Source organism: Pinus tabuliformis, chromosome 2_2 (assembly GCF_031772625.1).
Source record: "Pinus tabuliformis cultivar Carrire ecotype Pingquan chromosome 2_2, CPIR1, whole genome shotgun sequence".
Taxonomy (NCBI): Eukaryota; Viridiplantae; Streptophyta; class Pinopsida; order Pinales; family Pinaceae; genus Pinus; species Pinus tabuliformis.
In genome coordinates this window covers 723,429,022-723,441,523 of record NC_142300.1, presented here as the reverse complement: position 1 = coordinate 723,441,523, position 12,502 = coordinate 723,429,022, and positions in this window count along the sequence as shown.

Genomic DNA, 12,502 nt, shown 5'->3' with positions numbered 1-12,502 from the left:
AATTTTTGCTAACCCCGAGCACTCGTTAGTATTCATGGTCATCATGTGTTTAGCAATAACCTTCTCAAATGATCTTGTAGCTTGAGCATCTTGGAAATCTATGCAATGTCCGATGGATTTCTTGGGATTGGAAAGTGGGTTTTGTCAATGGGTTGTTTCATCCATATTATCCTTTTTATGGTCCCCTGCTAGGAACTCCCACACCTCTAACTTTCTTTCTCTGTGCAGGTATAGGTCACATATCTATTTATTTCTTCTATACTTGTGTTTAATGTGTTGAAGATTAAATGCATATGTCATCCTTGGTCAACATCATGAGTTAAGGTTTGGTTGAATGTTTTGATTTCTACAAGAAAAATATTAAGTTCGAAACTTTTCTAAGCTTTATCGGTCATAAACTTGTATGGTGGAGCAACACGAGTGTGGCTTCATGAGAAATCATTTAATAAGCATTGGGTGTATTGAATCAACAATTGATGTTGGGAACGTCCTTGGGGGAAACTTAATTGGTGATCAAAGTAATGTGAAATTTGTGAAACTGAGAGATCCAAGGTTCAAATCCTCCTATTTTTGCCCTGGTTTATGAAAATAAACCACTTATCAAAAATAAAATTGCAAAAAATTGAAAAGTACTATTTAACATCAATGCATTTAAAATCTAGATTATTCATTGAAATCTCTATTGTATTTTATACATGTTTCAATCTTATATTGCAAGTGCATTTTGCGGAGTTCTTCGACTACTAGAGCTGTATGCAACACTTTCGGTTCTTTAATATATTATTATTGTGTTATTGTAACCCATAATTTATTTTTGTGCGATTAATTTCATGTTCATCAACTTACATGGAGATTGACCTATAAACAATCACCATGTAATGAACCCTTCAATATTCTGAATAGACGAGCGCCAGAATAGAGGTTATTCGACTAAAAATATGTAACTGTTAGTTCCCGTGAAATTGTATAGTTGTCGACGCTAAATTTAACTTGATGGTTAATTCTGCGGATATTTTGAAATCTCACAGAGGAGTGAGCTCAAAAAAATAATCTCATTCCTATCTTCTGAATTTGAGAATATTTTCAAAATCAATAATCCATGAAACAATAATCGAGATAAATTAAAACAAACCAACCAAGTACAGAGAATCGAAGATTTTGATAAGATATATTGAGGAAATAAAGATGCTTTCTTATATGCTCCTTGGTTATAAAAGGAAGTTTCAATCATATTACTTTACTCATGGGATATACTTGATAATGGTTGCCCTTGCTTTTACGTTTTTTTGGGTTAGTATTAATCTAATAAATTAATAAATTAATGCTTTTTTGTTGGTCAAATTATTTTGTCAAAATAGTATATTGGATAAACATGAAGGGCTTGCTCTCCTTGCCTCACTTCGACTGGAATTATTGGTCAGGAGAGAAATGCAAAAACTAAGGATAAATTGTCAAAATTTACATAGTAACGAAAAAATAAATGACCAGAAAGCCCATAAAATATAGAAATTGAGAAGACATCTAACAATTATTATGAAACATGAGGGAGATCAGGTGCATGTCCATCACCAAGAGCATTCAGAGGTCTAGGATCCACATGAACATGAAATTCCATATGAGTTAGATGTGCCTCCATCTCATCAAGGTGGCCATTGATGCGCCTCTAACTCCTCATAGATGCTAATCAATTGAGCATATTCCATTGGTTTTATTGCAGGTCATTCATAAACGCAATGAATTCAATATGGTAATCATGCCACTATTGTCACATTTCCTCCAACACTGTCACTATGTGCCACATCTAAAGGTCCAAGGACTCCATGGATGGTGGTTGGTCTACATGACCGGGAGAGGGGACCTAGTCATGAGCCAATTTCCCATCTAACTTGGCACCCACACACCCATCATCATTTACTTCTCCCACTTGACCACCACAACCCATTCGCTGGCCATGAGGCCCTGACCCTCTTTGATCCTAACCCCTCTACCTAATCATCACTATGGGTGCAACAAACCACTAGTAAAAGAACCCAACTCTAAATCAAGCTCGTGGCCCATGCCAACACACCCTGTAGCCAATACACACACTTAGAGGAATGCCAATTCCAACCCACATAGGCTCCCAAACCACTCGCTCACATTATCGTCTCGACCAACACCCTTTTGGGGCAATGCTGACATAAACAACCGGAGGGGATCTCTCCGACTGGAAAATCCCACTCCTGTCAGCCAAGTGCCATACCCCCACCTCTCGACACCTAGGGTTCTAATGCTAATAATTCCCTAGCTTGGTTCTAGCCTAAAACACAACAACCCCTTGGTGTAGACTAAAGAAGAGACTTGAGTACCGCATTCCCAGAATTGGAGCAGGGTCAAAACCCTTACACATAGAAACCCATAAGTAAAATATTTCTAGAGCCCCGCCGAGAGTGTCAACTCCTGTCCGTTGATAATACCCCATGAATTTGACTAGTAAGATATCATCCCCAACCTACGGGAACCATAAGCTATGAAAACAACAACAAACACTCACCTTGGGATCCCAAACTGTGTTGTCGGGCTTCCCGATAGGGCCACTATACAATCCCCACCGATCAACTGCAATGGCATAGGGCAAATTCACTAGTCAGGGGATCATGCATAGGTTAGTAGCCTATGCATAATCTACATTGTTTTTTCCACCCACAATATTGCCCATATTTTGGGACCACAAATAGTGAATCCAAATTACTGCCCAATGCTTATACCAATGATCCTCCTTCTCAATACTTCTATGCCTCTGACGCCAACGGTACTGGTTGCCTTCCCTACATCTCCCTTTTGTCTTAATCATAGGTCCCATCCATGTTGGGCTTCATTGCTTAACCCATGCTCATCCACCCCCATCGGGGTCTCCATGTTTGTGACTAGGATTTTACTTAATAGATCCACCCAATGGGAAGAGATGGAGGAAGGTCAAATCTAAGTAATTGAAAGACTATGGCCCTAGATCCCCCAATTAAAAAGAATATTTGTGACCCTATTCCTTGTTCTTAACGAATGAATGGTTATAATATAAGGGAAGGAAAGCAACAAGGATTGGATTTTTTGAACTAGGAGATATAACTACCAACCCTTGATGGCCTTTCGAAATAGATTAATGTTACGAATATGAATGTGAAGGGATGTTTATTTTTTTTATTATTAAATTGTATTCTAAATATTTATTATTTTTATAATATTTTTTTTCTTAAATATTATACAATCCAAAACTAGAAAGTACTTATTCAATTTAAAAAGTTAGCATTCGTTTTTTTTCAAAAATTAATTTAAATAGTGAAAATTTGAGTTTCAGTGTTCAATATTTTTTTCATAACCTTTCAGAGATATTTCACTGATTTAATAATATATCATTTAAATCATTTAGTAAAATACAATTTAAGTTTGAGGAAAAATTTTATCCAAATAATAAAGTTGATTTCTTTTATCTTTAATACTTAAAATTTTAATTGTATATCAATAACTCAATGTATGAAACCGATCAAAGTGGGAAGGTTCATTTGGATTTTTCAAAGCATTAGGTCTCGATAATCATTTAAAAAAATCTCAGACCTTTGATAATCATATAAGTTATGATTTGTGGTGTGATGACAAAGAAGATCCTGGCAAACCTTTGCCCTACGATAGGAGGAGCATTGGAAGAATTTGTTGCTTTATCTTTTTCTCAAGGTTTCTTTCCAATACCCTTGACAAATATTGTAGTCCACCTTTACCTTGGTGCCCAAACTAATTGGATTCCATTCATTATTAGTAGAACTAATGCAAGTGAGGTGGTCTACAATTTTTCTTTTCTATTAGTTGTACCTACATGTTTTGTTTGTAATTATACAAGCAAGCTCTAATTCATGGCAACTAATGCAAAGGAGCTAGAGTGCCAACTAGATTTTGAACTACCCTTTCAATGATCCTCTCTCTATTCATTTGAAAAATGCTTCCACTAGCAAAGTTATCTTCTCAAATAATGTGATTCCACAAAACTCACTGCCTAATACTACATACATATCCAATGTCAACTTTTAAATGTTTTATCTTTTATTTTATTATGGCTATAGATAGTTGTTTCATTCTCCCTAGTATAAAGAGTTAACATTATGATTTAGCTTATTATCATTACAAATATTAAAATTATGTACAAAAATATTGAATATTGAGTTGCCCCGCAACAAAAATAAATAAATTCTAATTTTCCTACTAGTATTAGATTTGAAACTTTTTATTTCACTTTTGCTTTCTCACATATATATATCACTTTTGCTTTCTCATATATATATAATGGGAAGGGGATGAGCGGCATCCAACAACACTTGTTAAAATTTTATTTTATCTTATCTTATAATTGTGTGTAATTATTATTTTCATATGTTGATTTTATTTTATTTTATTTTATCTTATAATTTTTTGTAAATATTATTTTTATATGTTGATTTATATTAAGTTCGTGTTTAAATTATTTCAAATTAAATATCTATAATTATTTTTTATAAAAAAATAATTTGTTACCAATGAAATTTAGTAAGAAAAATTTGATCAAACTTGCAATTTTAGATTTATGAAATTGTTGTTTTTAATATAAAAATGGATTCAACTCCTTGAATATTCATATTGCAACTAGATTATGCAACATTAACATTTGATATTTACAATTTTTTCAATAAAAGTTGACTATGTCAAATTTTAGGTTGAAGATATTGTTTTCCTTCCATTATTTTCAGTGGATGGAAAATGACCATTTCATACAGAGTTTAAACTTGTATGAAAGGGAGAGAGCACACTTGTAATCTTTCATTGTTTATATTTTTTTATATAGTTCTTTTTTTAAATTTTAATTACTTTATTTCTCTATAAAATATAATTATTTCTCTATAAAGTTGATATAAGATTGTGTTGTTTCATATGGAGATCAAATTATTTTATTTATGGTTGAGAGTGACAATGAAATATTTTTACCTCTTTTTAGTATAGAAAGTGAGAGTGGGATTATTGATGTTTTGTAATACTTTTAATTAAACATATGAAACATGTATATTATTTTTTATTTTTTATTATATATATATATATATATATATATATATTAAAAAGAAAAGTGTCAAATCCAAGTTGAATGTGGATATACTTATCCATCTCTCATAAAATTACCAACTTAAAGAGTATTTCACAAAGTTTTCATTCTTTAACAGCTTGCATTTAATGCTAGATTTGTGCTAGTTTAAACATTGGTGATGCAACATCATCCTTTTCTTTTTGGAGGCACTTTTTGGACATTTTAAATCTTCTAATCTATGAATTATCTACTCTGGAAAATCTACTCTTTTTTTACCAGATGTAGATTCCTTATCATTTTTCAATTTTGTATTTTTTTCTCTTTTTTTTTTTTGTAAATGTTGTTTTTTCAAGTGTTTTTGAAGTTTGTTTTTGTTTTTTTTTGGTTTTTAAGAGCTTGTCTACATTTTTCTTTTTTTTAAAGCTTTTTATTTTAAAAGTTGGTTTTCTAATCATTTTTCAAGTTTATTTAATTTTTATTTTATTTTTGGGATTTAAAATAATGAATTAATTGACATTATAACCATGTACAAAAAAGTTTAGATGATTTATTTTCCTTCATTAATTATTATTTTTAGTAATTAACATTAAAAAAATAAAAATAAAAACATAAAGGTTTTTCTAGAATTTAATTTTAAAAAGATAAAAAAAGAGAGGGAAAAACAACTTTTATATTTAAAGGGAGAAAATCATAAAAACCTTAGAAAACTAGAAAAAGAAAATACCAAAAAATAAAAAATATAAATAAATAAATCCACATCTTAATAAATAAATAAAATAGATAATTAAAAGAAAAATATGAAAATTAAATTTAAAATAATTTAGCCCAAGGAGCAAACAAAAGGTCATCGATTCAAAACTACTGAAAAAATCTGGTCACCTTAAGGGTTGGTGTGGCCTAGGCCGGATGCGGTTCCCAGGTGATTTTGACAGCTTAGATACCCCTATGTCCTGGTTTCTCAAACCTAAGTTAAACCTCAACCCGATGTAATCTTTAATAAACTCAAACCACTTGACAAAAAAACTAAAATACTTTAATAAAATTTAGAAGTAAATAAATTAATATATAAAATTTTAAAAACTAAAAATAAAGTTTAAATTTAAAAAATGTAAAATAAAAAACATAAAAAAGGGAAAGCCTACAAAATACATGGTTGTTGCCCATTGCAACCCATGTGACAACTAGGCCTTCCATGTGGAAATACAAATACAAGTTTGTTGTGAAAGCGGCCTACATTTGCCTCAACCCACACGACACCAAAGCATGTCACATGGAGGCCATGCGATAGGACTAGCTATTGCGTGGGTTTCTAAGGTCGTGTTTAGGGAAGGGAAAGTTCAAATTTTTTATTTTTTTTATTTTTATGTTTTCTCTAATTTTTTTTTGATATGTGTGGGTTTATTTAACTTTTTATTATATATTTTTTATTTTTTTCAATTGTAGTTATTTTTTATATATTTTTGTTAACTAAATTTGTATTGTTTTTGAAAATCAAAATATTATTACATTAAATAAATATCTATGGTTGAAGTGGGCTAGTTGTAGGTGACTTTAATTTTCCACTTGGGAAACCGGAGATATTGATTGCCTACTTGTGATAAAGTTTAAACAAAAATTAACTTCATCTAGAAATAAATAGTCTTATCTAAAACAAATTTACTAAGCAACCCATTACAAAAGTACATAGCAAGAGAACCATTTAAATGAAGTCACAGAAGAATTTTTTTTGGAACTAGATCCCTAGGGGGCTGTGTGTTTCTCCTCATGCTAAAGGTGGATCTCCATGTGAGCTATCCTTGCATCCAAACACTCCAAACATAAGTGTTGATTCTATTGAGCACATTTGATATCCTCCAACGCTGCAAATATGTTGTACTATTCCTCCTGTTTTTCTTTCAGAATTCGACCTAAGATTATTTTAAATTGCCAATGAAATATTATATAATTGAGGTATTGCTTCCATATTCCCCTAGTATTACTAGGTTCAAGAAACCATTGGGAAACCTCATCAATAATATTAGAATATTAGAAGTCTTTATGATCAACAATAGATAAAAATTCTAGATGATGAACTTCAGACCAAATTTCTAAAGGAAAGGCCAAATCATATATTGTTGCAGCCACTTTTGCTTGGGCCTAGGCTCATGGTCTACCCCGAGGGCATAGAACACTCCCTCCTCAATGATCGTGCATGCATTGCTAAGGCATGATGACCAAGAGGGAATAAGAATAGAGACCAGATGTTTGGCACCAAACTTTGCAAAAGGAGAAATCAAGGTGAAAATAGAGTGTTGAGAGACTGAAAAAAGGGGAAGGAACATCCCAAACAGGAAAAACCAACAAAATGGATCACCACTAGGCGACACGGAAACAAAAGAGGGCTAACATGTTGGATGTAAGGACAAAATATGAGACATATTCCCCATGAAGAATTTCCAAAGACTGCCAACAAGGATTGACCCTAGGAATGAACTAAAAATCATATAATAAACTTAAGAAAAGTTATAATGTAGACAAATAGACACATTTTTTACAACCACTAAGGCCGTCTAAGTTGCTATCCACTCCAAATGTAGAAGGGGAGCCAATTTCTAATGTCTAGTCTCGATATAAAAGTAAGGTTAGGAGGGCACCACTGATTTACTTGAATTTTGCTACTGTTGACGGTGTTGGACCCACCAACATTCAGGGGATCACCTTGGTATGAAGTCCCAACTAGACCTCACACTGTTTGGTGTGGGAGTCCCATCTGGTATGATGGTCTAGTTGCCATTATCTTAAAGATTTGCCTCAGTTCTTGCTTGTCAGCATAGGAGAGTGGTCTACTTTGTCTTCGAGTAGTGAGGTTCGCGTGCCTAGTGATTGCTAGTGTTACTTGTGTCAATGGTTCTTTCACTATAGAGGGAGAGGGTGGGAGTGAGTCCCAAGTTGGATGGGAGGAAGCCCCAACTCTGTTAGGAACACACAACACAACAGGACGTGCACAACTTCCGGAGGAGCAGTCCACACGGATGTGGCAGTCACAACACACAAGGAAATATAACACGTACAAAACACAACGGAGGAGTCTGCGCGAGTGCGATAGTCGTTATGGAAAGTTTACGTGAAAGGTCTATCTGATGTCTGGGGAGGTAAGCAACACGGGCAGGAAAGCGTTAATAGCTCATACAACACATTTTCATTAATATATATGTATTACAAAAAATGAATGAGTTCAAGTGTTAAACACAGGTTAAAGCAACATGTATTACGAGTGTTCAAGATTAGTCTTACAACAATTAAAACACATGTTTGAAAACATGCTGGCCTGTTAGCAGGCTTCTGACACCATACATCACTAAGCCCGTGGGTGGGGTGTTGGAGCCACTACTTACTCCTCAAAGAAAAGATTATAGACTCTCAAGGCTATATGGGAGGAGCCGAGGTGAAAAGTCCTTTGCATGTACAAATGGGGGGGTATTTATAGCCAAGGGTGAAACTGACCCCTGTGGCTATTCAACTTCTCTCATGATTGTTTGACTTCCATGAACCTTCGACTTTACATGACTCTTCATATGACAAGTGGGTCTCTTGGACTTCCACGTTACATTGATTGACAGTATGGCCGACAGTAGAGATGTGGATGACATGACTCATGACAAGACTCGACATGACAGTGTTGGTACACTTGTGCTGCTACTGGTGTGCATGTCGAGCTGTAGTGTTGCTTGGTGATGGATGTCCTCATGGTGTGTCATGGCTTCACCTCCGCATGGAAAAGCGCACGGAGTCTTTGATGGTCGTTGGGTTTGCTTGATGTTGCATTCGCATGTTGCTCCTTGCTTGTATGTTGACATGCTTGATAGGCTTGTTTGTTCGCAGAAAGTGCATGTTCGTTCGTCCGTCCTTGTGCGAACACATCATCGCATATTCGCTCGTTCGTCCATCCATGAACACATCTTGGCATGGTCATCCATTCGCGAGCACATCTCTTTGCATGTGTCATTTTTTCGTTTGCTGGCAAACATGTCCTTCTGCATGTACTCCCTTTTTTCATCCCATCCGCCGTCCCGCCATGTTTGTTTGTGTACCTGTATCTATAGTCACTTATGACGAGACGACATCAAATCCATAAACCTCCTAGTATACCATGATGCATGATTGTTTTGGATGTAGGTGATCGGGAGAGAAGACAAGGTTGTGAGCTTCGAGTTGGGATGGAGGCTCCGGGCACTGCTAGTGAAAACTGCGTAGAAGTCACTGGGAGATGGTGATGGGTAATCTAGATCAACAATGACTGTCCACGGGGTCTGGCTCAGCTGGAGGTCAAAACTGTGCAATTTTTTGGAGGAACAGTCCGGGCTATGGGAAGGATGGGTAGACAAAATCTATGCAATTTTTGGAAGGAGTGAGCAGCGGGAGCCTGGCAGCCAAAACTGTGCAATTCTTGGAGGGAACTAGAAGTTGGTTGCTAGGACCTTGGCAGTAAAAATTGCAATTCCTGGAGGGAATCGACAGTCGGTTAGTGTGAGTTGCTGGCGAGAAAAACTGCGCTGATGCTAGGAGGCTGGCTTACTGATCACCTATGTGCAGTTTCTGAGCTGAGCGAACTGTTGGTCAGCAAAGGGCTTGCTCATGAAATCTGCTTAGTTTTTCGAGTGGGTAGTCGGCTCGCTGACTGGTGGGCTGGCTGGAAAAACTGCGCAATTTTCTGAGGGAGACAAGGACAGACACTAGGTGTTTGTTCGGCCTGTTTATGCAATTTTCTTAGTCAATGGAGTGGGCAAGGTTTTCAACCTCTGCGCAATTCTTGAGGGGAATCAGTCCCAGGGTGACTGTTGGGTCAAATTCTCTGGTTGACCAATAGGAAGGTTGATTGATCAGCTTGCGGGTAGCGCAACTTGAAATTGCTTGTTTGGTGCTTCTATGTTGTTCTAGGTGACAGTCGATCGAGTTGATAGAGGGGTGAAGGTTCAGCTGTCAGAGGGGAATCCGATCGTCAAAACTTCAGCAAAATGACTAAGTGTGTGAGCGAGTGAAAAGGTGCATACACGAATTTGCAAACACACACTTACATGACTTGACGACGAGATGACTCAAACCATCTAGACACACATGCTTGACATGACTGACCGATAGTGTGAGAAACAAGCATGACGCTTGTGATTGATCATTGGGCGACTACAACGACGCTTGCACGACAGTGTATATGACTCCGTGTGTGAGCGTGACGGATGTTTATGTAGCAGACACAACATGTACACACAAAGTGAAGACCTTGTGTATGGCCAAAACATGGTCGCAAGCATGACATTGACATCAACATGAAAAAGTTGTCTGTCGAACGATCAAGCAAGGTCGGTGTGAAGACTCAGGCAAGCTCATGGGGTGAACCCGAGTGTGTGCAGACATCAAGTAAAACTATCAAAGGAGGCTCCAAAATTGGATATGGGCCAAAATTTTGGAGGGTGTTGCAGCCGCTACAACAGCTACCAAAGAGGAACCCTCACCCCTCTAAAGGTATTATGTATACATCATTCAATATTTGTCATGCCTAGACACCATTAACCACTGCAACCTCTCTAATAGCCTAGATTTTGTGAGGCCCAGAACCGAGGACTAGTGAGTTCCAAAGCATGCAAATTGATTATAAAATTTCCATGGGAATGCCTTCACTTCTATGAGGAGACCCCCCCACATTGCAAGGTCCAGAAAATTGTGGTGGGGGGTATTCATTGCAATACCATATACATAGGATTAGACCTTCCCTTCGAGTAAGAATGATATTAGAAAGTTGGTGCTTCATATTGGTATTCCTCATTAGATGTCACGTGCTTCTGCTTGTGCAATGTAGGGAATGACACTCCCCGCCTAAATGAATTCTGAGGAGGTGGGCTAGTGGGCTCACCCCTTGACCCCCTTCCCTACCTCATTTTCCACCCCTATTGGGGATTTTTTCAATTTTATTTATTTTTACTATATACTTTTATTTTTTCAAAATTTTTCTATCTATCTATCTATCTATATATATATATATATATATGTATATGTATATGTATATGTATATGTATATGTATATGTATATGTATATATATATACATATACCAAAACACCAAAACAACAATAATTAAAAAAAAAAACTAGATTGAAATAAAATCCACAACCATTAAAATTGAATATATACATATATATATACATATACATGTATATGTATATGTATATGTATATGTATATATATATGTGTATATATTCAATTTTAATGGTTGTGGATTTTATTTCAATCTAGTTTTTTTTTTTTTTAATTATTGTTGTTTTGGTGTTTTTAATTTTTTTCAATTTAAAGTATTTTAAATTTTCCTTTTTTTTTTTATCTTTTTTTTTTTTTAATATATGTTTAGAGAGAATTTTTTTCGAAGAAATCACATCAAATAATTTATTGGAGCCAACATTTCGAACCCTCCACTGTGGTTCATCATCAGGGCAAAGGTGGAGCATCTGATCTAACATTAAGCATATAGGTGGAGATGCTTCAAAATATAAATTTGTCCATTAGAAAGTCAAAAATAAAAATTGATTAAATAAAAATTAAATGTTATAAAGTCAAAGAAGTTACACACGTTTCAAAACATCCTAAAATAAATAAATAAATTAAATATAAAATAAGTAAATAAGCATTAAGAATGAATAATTAAGAATCACAAATAGCCCCAAGAGTTAGCTCAATCGGTCAAATCAGTGCCTCGCCAATTGGGAGGTCACAGGGTCAATTCCCGAAAGCTCTTGGGGTCAGGGCAGTAAATAGGCCGAGGAGTGTTGATCCCCTTCGGGTGGGGTCCACTCAGTGTTGAACCGTGGATGTAGCGGCTACCTAGTGACCACGAGTATCCGTGAACCACACGTAATATATATATATATATATATATATATATATATATATATATATATATATATATATATATCACAAATTTTCAAAATAATAATAATAATAATAATAATAATTTAAAAAGTAAATTAAATAAATAATAATATTAAAGAAAAAAGAGCAATAAGAATGAATAATTACGAATCAAACAAATTTTCAAAAACAAATTAAAAAATAAATAAAAAATAGATAAATAAATCATAATTTTTTCAATAAAAATAAGCATAAGAGATCAAGAATTAATAATTATACTTCAAAAAATAACATAAATAAATAAATAAATAAATAGTAGAAAAATAAACAAATGTAAAACATAAATTCAATAAATAATAATATTGAATTAGTGAAAATTAAGAATTATATATATATATATATATATATATATATATATATATATATATATGATCTGAGGGAAAAATCAAAATCTAGATAAATGGAGAAATTTCAAGGAATAAATAAAAACTAGGAATGGAGAGCAGGGATCCAGTTGCTGCTAATTTTCCAACCTTCATCCCTATTCA